This window comes from Suricata suricatta, chromosome 1 (genome assembly GCF_006229205.1).
Source record: "Suricata suricatta isolate VVHF042 chromosome 1, meerkat_22Aug2017_6uvM2_HiC, whole genome shotgun sequence".
Taxonomy (NCBI): Eukaryota; Metazoa; Chordata; class Mammalia; order Carnivora; family Herpestidae; genus Suricata; species Suricata suricatta.
The window spans coordinates 91,710,922-91,729,296 of NC_043700.1; the positions used below are offsets into that span (position 1 = coordinate 91,710,922).

Sequence of the window (18,375 nt, forward strand, 5' to 3'; positions counted from 1 at the left end):
GGGAGTGGGAATTATTTGCAGATTTATGGAGGGTTTGCCAAGGACAGTAGGGAGTGATTACAGATGAAGGAGAAAGTGCTGGCAGCCTGAGAGGGTTCCACATACTCTGACTTACAGTTTCTTTAAATTGAGGGCTGCCTAGTATACAGTAAGTATATGTCATAACAGAGACAATAACTCTTTTGAAAAATACATTTCTTTCTTTTTTAAATAATATTGCTTAACTTGCAATATTTACTTATAATAAACTAATAGTTTATAGTTTATTTAGAAAGGGGGTACCTGGGTGGCTCAGTTAGTTAAGCATCCTACTTTGGCTCAGGTCATGATCTCATGGCTTATGAGTTCGAGCCCTGCATCAGGTTCTGTGCTGAGAGCTCAGCACCTGGAGCCTGCTTCAGATTCTGTGACCCTCTCTCCCCCTGCCCCTCCCCTGCTCATGCTCTATCTCTCTCTCAAGAATAAATAAACATTAAAAAATTAAAAAAAAAAGAAAGAAAATGCATATACTGAAGAGGATAGCATTTGGGATTTGTAACTGTTCATACTTTTTCATATGTATTATCTCATTTACTCTTCACAATAATTCTTTGAGGCATATAGGGACAATATTAATATTCCCAATTAAAAAATTTTAATGTTTATTTTTGAGAGAGAGAGAGAGAGAGAGAGAGAGAGAGAGAGAGAGAGAGAGAATGAGTGGGGGAGGGGCAGAGAGAGAGAGAGAGAGAGAGAGAGAGAGAGAGAGACAGAATCTGAAGCAGGCTCCAGGCTCTGAGCTTTCAGCACTGAGCCTAACATGGAGCTTGAACTCATGGACTGCAAAATCATGACCTGAGGTGAAGTCAGACACTTAACCCACTGAGCCACCCAGGTGCCATTATTCCATTAAAAAAAAAATGTATGCTTAGCAGAATATATTAGTTAACCAAGAATCAGAATTAAATTTCAAAACCCCTAGTCCTATGCTCTTTCAATTACATCATAAAATAACAATAACTATTCCTTCTCAGGTATAGCAATCTGTAACCATGGGTACATGGTTTTGGGTGAGGAAAAATTTCTTGTACAGAATAAACGGCACAGGTATTTACTCAGAGACCAGAAATTCTTGTGTATCATCTGATAATATAAACATAAATATTACTATAAAGTATTCCCATTTAAAAATAATAAAAAGATAAATTTCATATATCTCTACACTAAAAGTTCTTTTTATTTTGAGTGAAGGCAAACAACAAGATCTTACCCTCTAGAGATATTTGTGTAAAAGACATGGGTATTTTTCAAAGATCTTGAGATAGTTCTAAAATGGAACCAGTGTTGAGTACTAGTGGTCGAAAGGCAAGGTTGGACGCAATCGGAAAAAGATCACAGAGGCTGGAATCATGATTGTGGCAGAGGAAGAGAAGAGGATTTCTAAACTATTTAAAAGGAATGCTGATCAATTGAGAATAAGGAGAGAGAGGTCTATGTTCCATCTGTAGTTTCAAATCTGCTAACAGAAGTGGCTAATCTTGGCAGTAACCAGGCTTGATGGGAGGGGAGTAGAATAAGAAGACACTGATAGCCCGATTTTAGACATAAGATGGTGGTGGAGATACCATTAACCATACAGGAATAGACTATTCCCTATCTGAGTGTTTTGTTCTAAACCCTCTTCTGTTAAATTGACAATTACAAAAATGACAGTTTAAAAAATGAATATTTGATAAACAGATTATTGCAAATGTTCACATATGTCCATTCTAAATTAAATAAATTAGCAAGTACTATCCTATTATTCCTCCCTCTGAAGGATTTAAACTAAGTAGAGATGATGGGAGAGGAGGTATCCTTGAATCGTTCTTGCCTAGAAAATATTATCATAGGGCACCTGTTCACATTTCCACGCTGAAGGAACTTAGTTTCTTAGACCATAATTATATCGGTCTTCATGCGTAGGTAGTATAGATACTATTTTTACATGTAAAATGGCCTCATTATGTGACTTCTGTTATTATTTTTGTTCTTTTTGGGGGGCACAGGGTTAAGTTTTGGCTGGGTGGGACTCTGTGTGTATATTTTGTGGCTACAGACAAAGCAGTATGAGGCGTTTCCTTCTGTTCATTTTCCAGGGTATTTCTGGGAAATCAGACCATGAAGTTTGCCCCAGGAAATTGTTTCTTTGTGGCCAAGACCAGTGTTTACACATTCTCATTGAGGCAATCTTTAATAGGCTGTTTCATTTGCACACAAATTGCCTAAAGAAGGTATTTTTACCCTCTTTTCTAAAACCTTGGCATTATAAGAATGTATTAAAACAGTGGCTCAATTGTGAGAGGTTATCCAGGGCTGAAGGTTTGAGGTTCCTTTTTAAGAATGCTGTACATTTAAGCATCTAAAATGACTTAATCCTGTAGATTTCATGTCTTTCCTTCATTGGAGGGATGATCCCTTTTTATCTTTGTAGTAAAAAAATAAAATGTTTCAAAACTTCCCAACGCTTTTTAAAAAATTTAAAGCAATTTATGAGGAAAGTATAGGAAGATATTTAGCTCCATTTTACCAACAAGAAAGCCATGGCCTTGGCCTGGAAAGATTAAAACACTTTCTCAATGCTCCACAGGAAGTCAATTGTCCAGCTGAAATTAGGACGTTGGAGAAGGATCTTTGACTACTTTTATTCCTTTACATAAAGAATTCTAAAATATTAGGGGCGCTTGGGAGGCTCAGTTGGTTAAGTGCCTGACTTTTCATTTCAGCACAGGTTATGATCTCAAGGTCATGAGACTGAGCCCCATGCTGTGCTCCATGCTGAGTATAGAGTCTGCTGAAGATTCATTCTCTCTCTCTCTCTGTCTGTCTGTCTCTCTCCCTCTTTGCACCCCCCCACTTATGTGCATGTGCAGTCTTTCTCTCTCTCAAAATAAAAAAGATTTCTAAAAATTAAATCTTGCAGAAGTTTAATATCAATCTGAAAAAAGTATAATGATATTTGAATAGCTGTGAAAGGTTAAGCAGAAAACAATCAAACCTCTTTTTGTGTTTAAGCGGGAATATGACATTATCCAGTCAAGAGAGAAGTCTTGAATGGACTAGTTAAAATGACTTTCTCTTTATTTCTTCTTTGTCTCAACTAATTGTTTTATAGTACATCTACTTTTATCACATTTCTTTCTCTGCACTATTTTGTGGCCCTTTGTAACATTTACTTAACTTGAAATCATCCAAGTATGTGGTGACATATCAAAGGACAGGGAGTAGATAAGGATGAGGTAGACACTCACAATTTTTCTCACTGGAGGTTGTTATATGGTAGGAAATATAGCATTGGCAGAAAAATGGAGAAGATATTATATTAGACCAACATTCATCAATATAATGTTGGGGAAAAAGTTCTCTTCCAAGTTAGATTGGTACTGGGACATTTCCCCTCTCGCCTGAGTTGATGAGAAATATGTGGTCCAGAAAATCTAATTCTGTCCTCTTTGAAGTTATTCTAGATTCCAAATGTCTGTGTTGAAAGATGGATCCTATTAAAAATAATATACTTGGTTAAATATATTTTTTATCATAATTAAGGATAATTCTGCTGGCAGCACTTTTATTCCCTTTTTTTTTGTCAAAAAGATTTGCAAGAGTTTAGTGATGACTCTGATTTATTGTTTATATAATTGTCTTCCTTCTTTTTCATTGGCATCTGCAGTGAGAAAGCCAGGAGAATGTGAATTATATGCGAAGCTCTTTATCTGGGATCTGAGAAGAGGGTATGATATTTACATCTCTAACCAATATTTCTGGGTTTCTTGACAGAAATTAATTTTCCCTAATATTTTTTTAATCATCAAGTAAAATCAAAGATTAATAGCCTCTGTCTTCCTCCTATATTAACATAATTAGACATCACAGTAGGATATTGGAGAAAAATGATTGCCATCCCCGTGATCATATGTTTTTTCTTTTAAGTTTATTTATTTATTTTGAGAGAGAGAGCAAGAGAGTAAGGAAGGGGCACAGAGAGAGGGAGAGAGGGAATGCTAGTCAGGCTCCACAATGTCAGTACAGAGCCCAAGGCAGGACTGGATACTGTGAACCATGAGACCTTGATGTGAATTGAAACCAAGAGTCAGACACTTAACCAATTGAGCCATCCAGGTGACCTGATCATATGTTACTCATAGAATTTTCTCCCAGTGCTGCACTGGGAGGAGGGCATGTGGTTGGACCACTGATGGTCCAGTGATTTTGATTCATTCTCAGGTCTTCTTCTTTTCTTAGTTCTTTCCTTATTACCCTACATCAATTATTAATTGATCACATAACATGATCTAGACATCTGAAACACATTTTATTTACATTATAAAATACTATCTATAATTGTCTATATTTTATATTATAGACAGAGATTAAAGAAGGAAAAGATAAATCTAAATAGAAGTAGAAGTTCTAATAACTTCTTATGTACATAAAGCACACAAACACAATGGGTTCCAAGGAATAGTTCTTGGTGTCCAAATTCCAAAAAGACCCTGAGTTATGTGCATACTGTGGCTAATGAAAATGTTACCCATGGTAGGCCCCCCAACTTATATAATTTCCACTGAGACTCATGGCATTTTACATATACATTTATAAGGGGAGACTCTTAAATACTACTACTGTTCTATATCTAAGGGGCTAAAGTACTTTCAGGAAAGGCTGTTTAATCTTCTTGTGTTTGAAAAACATAAAATGAGGTGATGACTGGCAAATGAGAGCAAGCCTGTTTAATATTAAGATTATGACGTAAATTGACAAAAGCTCAAGCATTCCAAGTCCAAGTTGCTAGGCACCTTCTTCTTGCTCCCATCTGAGTATAATGATGTATTGTCAGCCTTAGCTGAGGTACAAAAGGGTTATTAGACCTTGGAGTCCATCTGCTCCCTGTGCAAAGGAAACAATTGAACTAATACTGCCTTCTCTTTTCCTTGGTTTCTTGCCACCTTAATTATAGTTCATCTGGGCTATGTGTGTGTTGCTGCCTTGAGTAGAACATTTTCCAGAACTCTAAGAAAGCAGAGTGAAAGCTCAGGTAAGGGAATTGAAGCAGTTTGCAGTTAAGGCTTGGGGGAGGGTGTTCTCTGACGAGTATTCAAGCAATCAAAGCAACAGCACATGATATCCACAATTCATGTTGCCTTGAAACTCACTATTGCCGGACTATTTTCACAGAATTTTCAATTCAACATTGGTCTTGGTTTTTATTTTTAAATGTTTTGTGAGGGTGTGTATGTATATTTTTTGTCAGGACTAGTATATCAGGAGTTATTTCCTTTTAAATGGTAGGAATGAGAGATGAGCCATCCTACCTTCCATTTTTATTTACTTGTAATATTTTAATCAGTAGTAAGCTCCCTGTTTCCTGCTGGGGTACATCTGGAAGATGTATTGATGCACAAAGTGACTTGGGTATACCAGGCAATCAAGCCTGTGGCTTAGATAAAACAGATTCTGGTGATGCAAATCTCCTGTGAGTTAGTATAACTCTTAACTCCTTTTGTATCATCACTTTGAGACCAGTTAGGTTGCTTTACCACAAATCAAAATTGCTGCTCTAAGAGTAAAATTCTGGAAATTCAAGGAAGATTTTGCAAGTCTTTTCTTCTCTATTTACAAATGTTTTCACTGTGTCAAGAGTAGTGCTCACTTCGGCAGCACATACACTATGTCCAGAGTGGCTTTTCCTTACTCTGTGCAACAAAAACTATTGAAAAGGCTTTGGACAATCTTTTCCTTAAAACAGAACTTCTGGTTGCCTTAGCTTCATCCTCCCCAACCCACTGCCTACAGTATCAAACATACTATGTTTAGGTCTGATTTTGTGTTGTGTGAGCTCTAAGAAATTTTGATCCCTTTAAATAGCGTGTAGTTGAAAAATGTGATCAAGTTATTTGCAATGAATATAGGTAGTAATACCTTCACTCTGCTCATGTTAGTAGGTCTGACTTAACATTATTTTGTGGCTAAAATATTTTCATTAGTAAATTTATTGTATAAGTTGCATTTTTTCCTCAAGAAAATTAAAAAAATGAATTTGAAATTGAAATTTGTCAATATCAATTGGATTGCTTATACTAGCCAACAGTTTATGAAGGCTCTGGTCTGCATTTGGTTTATGGTGCTGTTTTATGTGCCAGAGGATTGAAATGATGCAATGGGATTAAATTAGTAGTTTCCCACACTGTCAACTCATAAGAATCACCTGGGCCTCATCCTCAGGTGATTTGGATTGGAAAAAGAGGGAGGCAAGAAGTTTGTCTTTGATTAGTCCAGGTGATTTTGAGAATCAAACAGACATGTAAACCTCTGGAGGGATGGTAAGTATTTTCTCGTTATAGTTCTAAAATTCATGACTATTCTCTATTTATTTCAAAATCATAAATATTTAGAGCTAGAAAGCATCTTAGAGCACATTTGGCCTGAGCTTCTCATTAAAAATAAATATTTTTACTCATTTCCCCAACAGCCTCCCCTCTGGTAAGTCAGTTTGTTCTCAATAGTTAAGAGTGTGTTTTTTGGCTTCTCTTTTTCTCTTTGCATGTTTGTTTTGCTTCTTAAACTCCACATATGAGTGAAATGATATGGTATTTGTCTTTGACTTATTTTACATAGCATGGTACTCTCCAGTCCATTCATGTCATTGCAGATGGTAAGATTTGTGGCTGAGTGATATTTCAGTGTGTCTGTGTACCAGATCTTCTTTATCCACTCATCTATCAGTGGATACTTTGGTTGCTTCCATTATTTGGCTATTGTAAATAATGCTGCTATAAACATAGGGGTGCATGTATCCCTCTGACCTAGTGTTTCTGTATTTTTTGGGTAAATACCCAGAAGTGTGATTATTGGATTGTAGAATAAGAAATTTTTCAGGAATCTCCATACTATTTTCTGCAGTGGCTGCACTGCATTCCCACCAACAGTACAAGAGGGTTTTCCTTTTTCTCCATATGCTTGCCAACACCAGTTGTTTCCTGTGTTGTTAATTTTAGCCATTCTGACAGGTGTGAGGTGATAGCTCTTTGTAGTTTTGATTTGCATTTTTCTGTCGGGGGAACTAGGTGATGGGGATTAAGGAGTGCACTTTTTTTTTTTTGAAGGCTCCACACCCAATGTGGGCTTGAACTCATAATCCTGAGACGAAGAGTTGCATGCTCTACTGACTGAGCCACACATGCACCCCAGGAGTGCACTTGTTGCAGTTGGCACTGGGTGATGTATGGAATTGTTGAATCACTGTATTGAACACCTGAAACTAACATAGCATTGTATGTTAACTATACTGGAATTAAAATAAAATAGCAAGTGCGAAAATGGAAAAGTGTGGTCAAAAGCAAAAGCTTAAAAATCAAAATTTTCCAACTTTTTTCTTTTTGAGAGAGAGAGAGCATGAAAGCAGGGGAGAAGGGCAGAGGGAGAGAGAGAGAATCTCAAGCAGGCTCCACAGAGTGTGGAGCCACCCAGGCACCCAAAACTTTCCAATTTTAAAATAAAATTTTGCAAAAGTAAAAAAAAAAAACCCTTAATTTCTTAAAAATATAAAATATTTTTAGAAATAATTATAGAAAATTTGGAAAATGGACATAAAAAAAGAAAATAAAAATCGTTACCACCATTCTCACCACTTACTCTCTACACATTATAATTTTAAAATTTGAGTGTCTTTGACAATTTACATTAGTGTCAGATGTGCAACATAGTGATTCATCTTCTCCATGTGTTATGCTATACTTACAACATAATTATTATTTATGCATTGGCAATTTTCCTTCCTTTCTATTAAATATATATTTCATTAAAAAATGGGAACACACCATACATATATGAATGTATATGTGTATGTCTCTAACCTGCTACTTTTACTTAATATGTTTGGGAACATTTTTTGTCATTGGTTCTTCAAATCACAGAGTTTGGGGCACCTTGGTGGCTCAGTAGATTGGGCATCCAACTTTGGCTCAGGTCATGAACTCATGGTCTGTAAGCCTGAGCCCCATGTGGAGCTCTGTGCTGACAGCTCAGAGCCTGGAGCCTGCTTTCGATTTTGTGTGTCCCTCTCACTCTCTCTGTCCTTCCCCTGCTCTCACTCTCTCAAAAATAAACAAACATAAAAAAAAGAAAAAAGAACACAGAGTCAAAGGCTTGTCTTTAACATAATCATTTCAATAAATGTCCTATTTTTGGTCAGTTAGGTTATTTTCCTTTTTTTTTCCTATTACAAATGATGCTGAGATTAACACCCTGACTGAAAATTCTTTGTGTACATCCTTGACAATTTTCTGAGGAGAATTTCTCAGAAGACGAAGTCCTAGAAGTATAATGTAAGAGCATAGACTCTGAACCATACAGCCTGGGTTTTTATCCAACTAGTGATTTTATAAACGGGCAAATTTTAGTGTTTTGGTTCCCTGATATGTAAAATGGGGTTAAGTATTAGTACAACCTTATAGAATTTTTGTGAGGACTGAATGAGAAAATGTACTTAGAGCACTTCAGACAGTGTATGAGACTGAATATGAGTTCAATATTGGCCATTATTGTGGCAATAAGGCCGTGTATATTCAGAAGCTCCTGGTTTTTGAGAGTTATTGCCACTGTACAAAATTGTTAGTTATTGCCATTTTTCCCCTTCAGAAAGGCTGTAGAATCAGTGCTCCCACTAGAAATGTTTAGTCTACTTCCCTGCATCCTCACCAATATTGCGAACCTTTTTCATTTACAGAAGAAGAAAAGTGAGGTTCCAGTGGGATCAAGTTCCTTAGCACTGGTCTCATTTGGGACTGGAATATAGCTCTGCAGCTCCACAAACCTGTCCTTATCACAAGTCTGAATTACAAATTTTACATTTGTATGTATTAGTGTACAGTATCTTGTTGTGTAGGATTGATTGGAATTAAGCCTTTTTCCCCCTCCAGATACAATGTAACTGTGGGAGCACTGGACAAGAAAAGGAGTCATTCTCCAGTGTGCTGTATGGGTAATTGATTGTAACTTATACCTTCCCCCATCAGAAGTAGAAATTGACATTTATAAATATGTGTGGAAAAAAACTCCCTAAAAATGTGTAAGACTCAAACTTTTTGTTCTCTGAGATTGAAGTAGAAGTTGGTCTTATCGATGGGTCACTAGAGGGCACTGTGACCCTTCAAGTTTTCAAGTTGTGCTGTTTGGAAAAGAAATTCTGCACTGTTTTTGATTTTAGTGAAGGTTTTTGCTGGCATCCAAAAGAGTGAAATCAAATATGAAGAGTGTGAGAGGTACACAGAAACTGATACAAGACTGCATATGAGCTGATCAGGAGATTACCTTTTTTGGTTATAGGAAAATCCAAGTTTTAGAAGCTTTTAAAATATGAAAATGGTATGTTTTGATCTACCTTTCTTTTAGTGTACGACAGTATTCTGGTCTTCAGACTTCTCATTGTTTTTCCCCTCTGGAAATATTTTATGTTACAGTTGTAGCTGTGAGTGTTAACTTGAGTCACCACATGGCATAAACCAGTATTTATGAAATACGAATTTATATTGTAGTGCTTTTAAAGCATGTTAGCCATTATATAAAATTTCCCCCCATAAACTGACCTGGGCCTTAAGTAGGTACTTTAGAATTTATCTTAAATAGCTTCAATGGCATCCTCATTTTTACTTCTTTAAAATGCTGGGCTGAAAAGAAAGCTCTTCTTCCACTTGATTTTTCCACTTGATTACAAAGTCTGGGATTAAATTTACAAAATTGGTTAACAGCATCGCTTTGTCCTTCAAAGTAACCTTCTTGAAGGACTTTCTATTGAGTAGGGCATCAAGTAGCATCTTTGTTAACAATTTGAACCATGGTTTCCATTCACATAACATAAAAACCCAAGAACATTTGAAATAAATGGTTGTTGCTGGTTTTAATTTGATAAAGTTGCAAATGATTTACCAAATTTTTTCTATTGTATGTTTATCGTGTAGTAGGTTGTTTAGGAAAAAAAAATCTATACATCATTAAGTTTGAGTTTGTCCTGGCATTATTTAAGGGACATGGTTTGAATAAAGAATGGTTTTATATAGTCTTCAACAATCAGATGCTGGGTTCTTTCTTTTTTACAATAAATGCATATGATAAAAAAGACTCTTAGTAGTATATTTAAAATATAAATATTTCAAAGTATATTTAAACAATAAAAAGATAAACTCTTTCTGTTACTGCTTCTACCTGGAAGATAAGAGATCAAAAGTTATCTGTCCAAACGGATTTCCATGTTTCCTAACCAAACGCACCTTCCAGAACAGTTCACTTGCTCCATCCCCTCCACATTCCCCTAATCTCAGTTCAGAATTTGTGTTGGCAAGATTCTTTAATGCTTTCCCTTCTTCCCTCTCTCTTTCTTTCTGTCAATAATCAAACAGGCTGCAGGACTGTACTCCAATTGTATATATATTTATTTTCTCATTTCTAGAGTGGCATTTTCTTTTAAAAATGTTTATTTATTTATTGAGAGAGAGAGAGAGAGAGAGAGAGAATCCCAAGCAGCCTCTGCGCTGACAGTGATAGCAGTCACCAATTATGAGACCATTACCAGGCAGAAATAGTCTGATGCTTACCCCACTGGGCCACCTGATGCCCTATAAGGACATTTCCTAAAAATAGACAAACCTTGTCATATGGTATGTTACCTTACCTTGGGTTCAAATCACATTGTATATGGTTTATCCCCTTCACTATCAAGCAGAACGTTTTAAGTTTTTCTTCTTTTTTTTTTTTTTAACATTTATTTATTTTTGAGAGACACAGAGACAGAGTGTGAACGGGGGAGGGGCAGAAAGAGAAGAAGACACAGAATCAGTATTGTAGTCTTCCCCCCAATGTCAGTATTATAGTTTCCTTTATGGAAAGTGAGATCAACAGTGAGGGTGTGTTGTGCTCTCTTTGTTTCCTGGATTAGGAGCGCAGGAGAAACTGGCAGTGAAATTAGTGGCCAGTTTAGCTTTTTGTAGGACTTTATAGATTTGGGGCTCAGCACCTTATCAGTTCTTTCCCTGCAGTGGCACTCTGATCAAATCTTTCTGCTTCCTGTCCGCAGCATGGTAATCACAGCTAACATTATTGAATACCAGTCCTTCAGGCAGGCTAAACCCTTCATACACTTACAGGGTGCATCCAGGTCTCATCACGCTCTCCTGGCCTAAGCAGGATGGGAAACCTGTTCTTTCGGAGTTCAAAATGGAACATACTTCCAGAGAGGTTACCTTGCTAGCAGTAACAGAATTATCTGGCTGGCTGTGACCTTCAGAATGACCCCAGGACTCCCATAATTACACTTTAAAAATATCAAGGGGAAACGATTATAGAAGTAGAAAATATGTGATGAAGAATCTTGTACATATTAAACTCTTGTTTTTTCAACCCCCCTGAAATTAATGTTTCCCTGCAGCCATTTCACCATTATCGTTGGTTAAGGGAGAATTGCTGCCTTGGGAAGAAGAAGATGGATGGAAGGGAAGTCTAAGTCAGGGCAAGAAAACAAATCAGGCGGGGGCCGAGGAAGCGAATGGTCAGAGAGGCGTGTCGGAGTTTAGTCCACCGTGGGAGCGGTGATAAAAAGAGGAGAAGCTTGGCTCTCAGTCCCAGGAAACCTGAGGGTAGCCCAGGGAACCAGTTAAGTGCCTCATTGCGCCTCAAAGGCAGTGACTGCCGCGCAGGCTGCACGTCTCCGGGCTCAGGCACCGGGGTGGCGTTGCGCATGCCCGAGCCTCCTCCGCGCCTCAAGAGAGTCGGCTGGGAGCTGCGCGGCCGAGGTGCGCAGTGCACCGGCCTAGTCTTGGCGCGGCGGGACCGCTGCAGGCAAGGCAGACTGGATAGACGACGTCCTGGCGGTCACCCGTCGCTCCGTGGGCTCCCAGGTGGGGTTCAGATGCCCGGCGAGCCCGGTTTGACCTTGGTGGGTTCTGGAGGACAGAGACCGAGGCCTGGAGGTAGCGGGCGAGGTGCCGGTTGCTTAGCTTTGCAGCCTCCATTTTGGAGAGCAGGGGCCAAGAGAAGTCTTTAGGAATCTGCCATTACCCCAAAGAGGCCGAGGCTGCCTGGACCTTACTATTCTGCCCTGGAATTGTGTTTTACAGTCAGAGGAAGAGGACTACCCTTGATCGACAGGTTTACGTTCTAACTGCACTCAGAGTGGGAACTTGAGCGCCACGTTGTATCAATTAAATGGAAAAGGAAGCCACATTTTCACTAAAGGCGAGTGTAGCATGTACTTTTTCAATCTTACAAAGCACAGTTTCTGTTAAAAAAGATAGAAAAGTAGAATGAGAAAGTAAAAAAAAAAAAAACTTAATCTAGGGGAAAAACCCCTCAATATTTGGTGTACATTCTTCAAGGAAGTACACAATTTTATCACACAATTGGGGTCATACTGTATATACAATTCCCTGCCCCAATTTTTATACTTAGTGCTTTATTTTGAGTGTTTTCCCAATTCTTCAAATAATTTAATGGCTATAACTTGACTGCACTCTTCACCTTCCTCTTCCCTTTTCTCAAATGTTTCTCCTGGCCCCTTTTACTGCCACAACTGTCTCCTTTATATCTCTCCTGGGGGCATCAGGCTTCCTCTTTTCCAGTCATGCCTGTATTTTGGGGAGCTTTTTAAATAATGCAGCCACCTTTAAGTACTCAGAGACTTTGTTGCCCTGTACGTATTCTGCTCTATTTATGAATTAGTGCCTCATACATAAATTGAATTGGAATTAGGAAACATTGGGCAGACTGACCGCTAGTTCCATATAATGGGAATATATTTGAGAACTGATGTGAGAAATCTTACCAGAAAAAATGTCCATAATCATCACAAACTGTAATCTGTAATCTTCCAGCCAAGTCAAATTACTTCTTGATAGGGAGGTTAGTTTAGTTGGGATTAAAAAATCATGACTATGGGGCCCCTGGGCGGCTCAGTCAGTTAAATGTCGGAACTTCAGCTCAGATCATAATCTCCCGGTTTGTGGGTTCCAGCCCTGCTTTGGACTCTGTGCTGACCTGGAGCCTGCTTTGGATTCTGTGTCTGTCTGTCTGTCTGTCTCTCCCCCTCTACTTGGCGCGCTCTCTCTCTCTCTCTCTCAAATAAGCATTAAAAAATGACTATGGGCACCTGGTTCAGTTGGGTTACGTGTCCAACTTTGGCTCACTGGTTGGTGAGTGTCAGCCCCCTCATTTGGGCTTTCTGCTATTAGCGCAGAGCCTGCTTGGGATCTGTCTCTCTCTACCCGCCTCCCTCATGTGCAGTTGCACGTGCTCTGGCTCACAAATAAGTAAACATTAAAAAAAAATCATGACTATGGAAAATGCCCCCACAACTGTAGGAACTTACTCCTCTGAAAATTGCTTTTTCACACCTGTATATAGAAGGCAGTTCCCTTTATGTGTGGGAGGCTTATTATTACTATATTTTTGGAAACTGTGGGTCTGTTTTCTCTCCTTCACTTAAGACACCTGCAACTTTATTCTCTTCAGCTGTAACTGGAATATATACCTGAAGTTAGTATTTTCTAAACTTGGGAGGTCTTTTTCTCTGTTTTTAACCAAGGTAACTTAATTTCTACCTTGATCTTAATCCATGTGAAGAAATGGGTCTAGAATGAATGAATGGCTAGCCGCATTTAGTAGTGATGTAAGAAGAGCTTCCAGTTTAGTTATTTTTGTGTTTTAAAACATGAAGATACCAGGCTTTAGGTTTGAATTGATTATTTAAATAACCAAAGAGGTTATGAAAAGTTTTTGAAATTTTTGAATAATGAAGCAGGCACTGAAAAGGGAAACATGTCCTCCCCTTACCACCCATCTCAGAGTTCACCCTTCCCATAACATAGCAGAATCTAAATTTGTCAGTTTCTCTAAAAGGGAGATAATTTTGGGGTTGGAATCTTGAACCATCATTACCTGCTGGGCATATATGAAGATAGACAACTTTAGAAATAACTAGAAGGAATGGTTTGTTTTAACATTATAAGCTAAGGCATACTGATATGTATAATATATACATAATGTATATTATGTTATAATTATACTAGGCATGTTATTATATAATATTATATATTGTTATTATATAATTGTTATATAATTGTTGTATTATTGCCTTTTTACTTCCCTGGCAAGGGTAGAGGTGCTGTTGTGGTTCCTATTAGGTTGAATAATATAGGTAAAATTATTCTCAGACTGAGGCTTTATGTATTAAAAATTACGTTACAGAGGTCATCTGTTAGAGCCAAATTGCCAGGCTTAACTCAAGGAAAGAAAATTATTTTATAGTAATTAGGGATTTAGAACCATGGTACCCAGGCTGAGAGCACTGGATAAAAGGAACTGGAAGAGAATTAATTCAGCCAAAGAAAATTAATTCAGTTTAGACTGAGAAGAATCTTAGGATAAACTGCCTCTGGCTATGCCATTTTAAGCTTTATGTAGTAGGGGAAAAGTAGATATGTTTACCTGAATTCAGTACTAAACATGATTACCTAAAGAACAGATATAATGCCACATCTGTCAGACATGCAATAAAGGTGTGCTTTTTCTGAGGGGCCCTCCTGTACACAAAGGTGCAATTTTCACTTTATGATGCTAGCTGGGTTCTGAGAAGAAATTGGAAGAAAAAGAGGCCGTTCTGTAAATAATATTGGTACAGGATTAAATGGAAAACCCCCTGCAATATACTGTAAATATAAATTATATGTAGAGAAAACTCCACAAAAATTATATCATAATAATATGAGAAGGGAAGTTAAGGTTAAAAAGGAAAGTTAAGGTTAATAGTAATTTTCACCCTGAGGCCAACACAATCCCTTCTATACCATTGGGTTTCTGTTACCTTCATTTTAAGAGAAATGTTTGGATCTGGGTTACATAACTCATTCTTCTTTGCTTCAGAACATTATGTTGCATCTTTGGAGATTTCCTGTCAGCTCCTTCATAAAAAGAATTGTTCTTAAAAACTCTACTGCATGGAACCATGCTTCAGCTAAGTACAATTTTTCCATATTACTTTGCTGATCAGCAGAGCCTACATTGAATATAAGTTTAATGCAAATTGGGAAGAAAAGGAAATAATACCGAGGTTTATTCAGTCTGGTGTAAGTTTTGTGTGAGGAAAAATGATGCAAATTATTTGTATTTTTTGGGTGCTTGCTCTCACTTGCTCGCTCGTTCTCTCTGTGGAAGATATTTACCCCATCAGCATACTGAAAGTCTGGCTGACCAAGGGCTGGTCAGTATACAGCATTTTCTCCTTATTTATGCTGTTAAGATTGAAAAACAAATTAAGTGAAAGGAATCATATTTGTGGAATATAGCATTAAAATTTTTTTTAATGTTTGTTTATTTTTGAGAGAGAGAGAGAGAGACAGAGGGAGAGAGACACCACTCAAAGCAGGCTCCTAGCTCTGCTGTTAGCACAAAGCCTGACATGGGTCTTGAACCCACGAACCATGAGATCATGCCCTGAACTCAAGTCGGATGCATAACCGACTGAGCCACCCAGGTGCACCAGTCTATTTAAACCTTTTTTACTTGACAGCAATTATGAGTAACTTTCTTCTCCACTCAACAACCATTTCTCCAATTCTCTGACACCAGCTGGTTGTACTACAAGCCAATTCAGTAGTGACACTAACTACCATGGTTAGCACAGACCCCACAGGTCAAGGACTCAGTTTCATAAGACTGCCTCACTTCAAATGACAGTCACAAGTCCCTGGTTGCCACCTATAATTATGACCACCCAGCTATGTATTTGGGGTTCCCACAACTCCCAGGTTAGATAATTTACTAAATAGCTCACAAAACTCAGTAAACACTTAACTTACTGATTTATTATAAAAATGCATAGGGCAAGATCAGGGGCCACATGTAACTTGCAGGCCACCCTCGGAGCACCTTGATGTGCTCCGTAACCCAGGAGCTTTCTGAACCATATCATTTAGGAGTTTTTATAGATGTTTCATTGGCTGATTAAATCACTGCCTCTTGGTGATGAACTCAACCTCCAGCCCTTTCTCCACTCCCTAGAGGTTAAGGAGTGGCTCTGAAAGTTCCAGTGCTCTAACCTTGCCCTGGTCTCTCTGGTGACCCGCACCCATCCTGAAGCTATCTAGCAGCCCACCAAGAGTGACCTCAATTGAAGAAAAGATGCTCCTATTACCCAGGAAATTCCAAGGGACATAGCAGCTCTGTGTCAGGAACCAGGGATAAAGAACAAATATTAGAGCAATAGATGCTTTTATCATCCCTATCATGCAGGAAATTACAGAGGTTTTAGGAGCTCTGTTTAAGGAACTGTGAGCAAAGACCAAATATATGTTTGCTTTTTTAATCACATTCTCCCCTTCTTTTTTTTTTTTTTTTTGGAGCAAATAATTTTTACTTCTTTTTTTAAAATGGATAAACCAAAGAATCATGCGATGCTGCCAGCATTGGACGCAATCCTGGGCCACAAATCTGCACACTCTTTTGCAACTGGTCCCGTGATAGCAGAACCCTTCATTTCACCTTTATTGTTTACTATGACCCCTGCATTATCTTCGAAGTAGAGAAACACGCCATCTTTTCTCTGATAGGGCTTCCGTTGTCAAATGACCATGGCTGGATGTACCTTCTTTCTGAGCTCTGGTTTGCCATTCTTCACCGTTGCTATCACCATGTCACCCACGCCAGCAGCAGGGAGTCTGTTCAGTCTTCTTTGATTCCCTTCACAGAGATGATATACAGATTTCTGGTTCCCGTATTGTCAGCACAGTTGATCATGGCTCCAACTGGAAGTCCCAGGGAAATCCGGAACTTCGCACCGGAGGACCCACCATGTCCTCGCTTCGACATCTGTGCTCAACAAGGAGTCAAAAAGGGAGTAGGTGCAAAAGTCTCTGGGATATGAACTCTAATGCCTCTAATTTTTGATCATAGTAGAAATATTATCCTTCCTTCCTTACCTATCACATGTATTAATTTAATTATCTGGCATATCCCCATAGAGCTTCTTCATTAAGTATTTTCCTGAAACTTCCAATAAAAGGTGTGGAAAAGAGAAACTTCCTCACAAAGATTGTGTTGTTTTTCCCCCCTTATAATCTTGACACATATTATTTTATGAAGGGTATTATAATGTCCACAGAAGTCTTGTGATTTGATATAAATATCAGAAGTTACAAATGATGGTTATAAAAAGAGCTGGTCTAACACTATAATAGGCATTTAACATACTTCAATAACTCACTGAATTCTCATCACAATTTTGTGAGTTAGGAAATATTATTTTTATTTTAAAGTCAAGAAGAAATTTGAGTTGAGAATTCTGTAAATTATATAAGGTCACCTAGATAGTGGGGAGGAGAGGCAGGTCTGAACTAAGGTCATATGTACTAAAAAGATCACAAGCTGATTTTCCTTTATTATTTTTTAAATTATTTTTTTTAATGTTCATTTTTGAGAGACAGATTGCAAGCAGAGGTGGGGCAGAGAGAGAGGGAGACACAGAATCTGAAGCAGGCTCCAGACTCTGAGCTGTCAGCACAGAACCTTATGCAGGGTTCAAACTCACAAACTGTGAGATCATGAAGTGAGCAGAAGTTGGACACTTAGCCAACTGAGCCACCTAGGTGCCCCTAGTTTTTCTTTATTAACATCATTGATGTAAATCTCCCTCTTCTCCATTCTCACTGCTCCAGATGTAGTTCAGTCTGTTATCAACTTGGACTAGGCTACTTTAATTGATTTCTTTTACATTGGTTCATATGTCTTCATTCTAAGATCTGATAATGTTACTTGTGAATTAAAAACCTTTCTCATCAAGACAGTATGGTATTGGCACAAAAACAGACACATAGACCAGTGAAATAGAATAGAGAACCCAGAACTCGACCCACAAATGTATGGCCAATTAATTTTTGACAAAGCAGGAAAGAGTATCTGATGGAAAAAAGACTGCCTTTTTAGCAGGTGGTGCTGGGAGAACTGGACAGCAACATGCAGAAGAATGAAACTAGACCACTTTCTTATACCATACACAAAAATTAACTCAAAATGGCTGAAGGACCTGAATGTGAGACAGGAAACCATCAAAACCCTCGAGGAGAAAGTAGGAAACAACCTCCTTGACCTCCACTGCAGCAATTTCCTACTCGACACATCCCCAGAGGCAAGGGAAATGAAAGCAAAACTGAACTCTTGGGACTTCATCAAGATCAAAAGCTTCTGCACTGCAAAGGAAACAATCAAGAAAACTAATAGGAAACTGACAGCATGGGAAAAGATAGCTGCAAATGACATGTCAGATAAAGGGCTAGTATCGAAAATGTACAAGGAACTCACCAAACTCCACACCCAAAA

At 38.2% G+C, this 18,375-nt stretch overlaps 1 long non-coding RNA gene and 1 pseudogene across 1 annotated transcript in view; one reads left to right on the forward strand and one right to left on the reverse strand.

Annotated features, from left to right (window-relative positions):
* Positions 1 to 11,872: 11,872 nt before the first annotated feature.
* The window catches only part of LOC115272864, a 104,374-nt gene continuing 97,871 nt past the window's right edge, over positions 11,873 to 18,375 (forward strand). Inside the window, exon 1 of the long non-coding RNA XR_003900577.1 lies at positions 11,873 to 11,906. This is a non-coding gene — a long non-coding RNA (uncharacterized LOC115272864). The remainder of the gene's footprint in view (positions 11,907 to 18,375) is intronic.
* Positions 16,439 to 16,869, reverse strand: LOC115272754 (annotated as a pseudogene).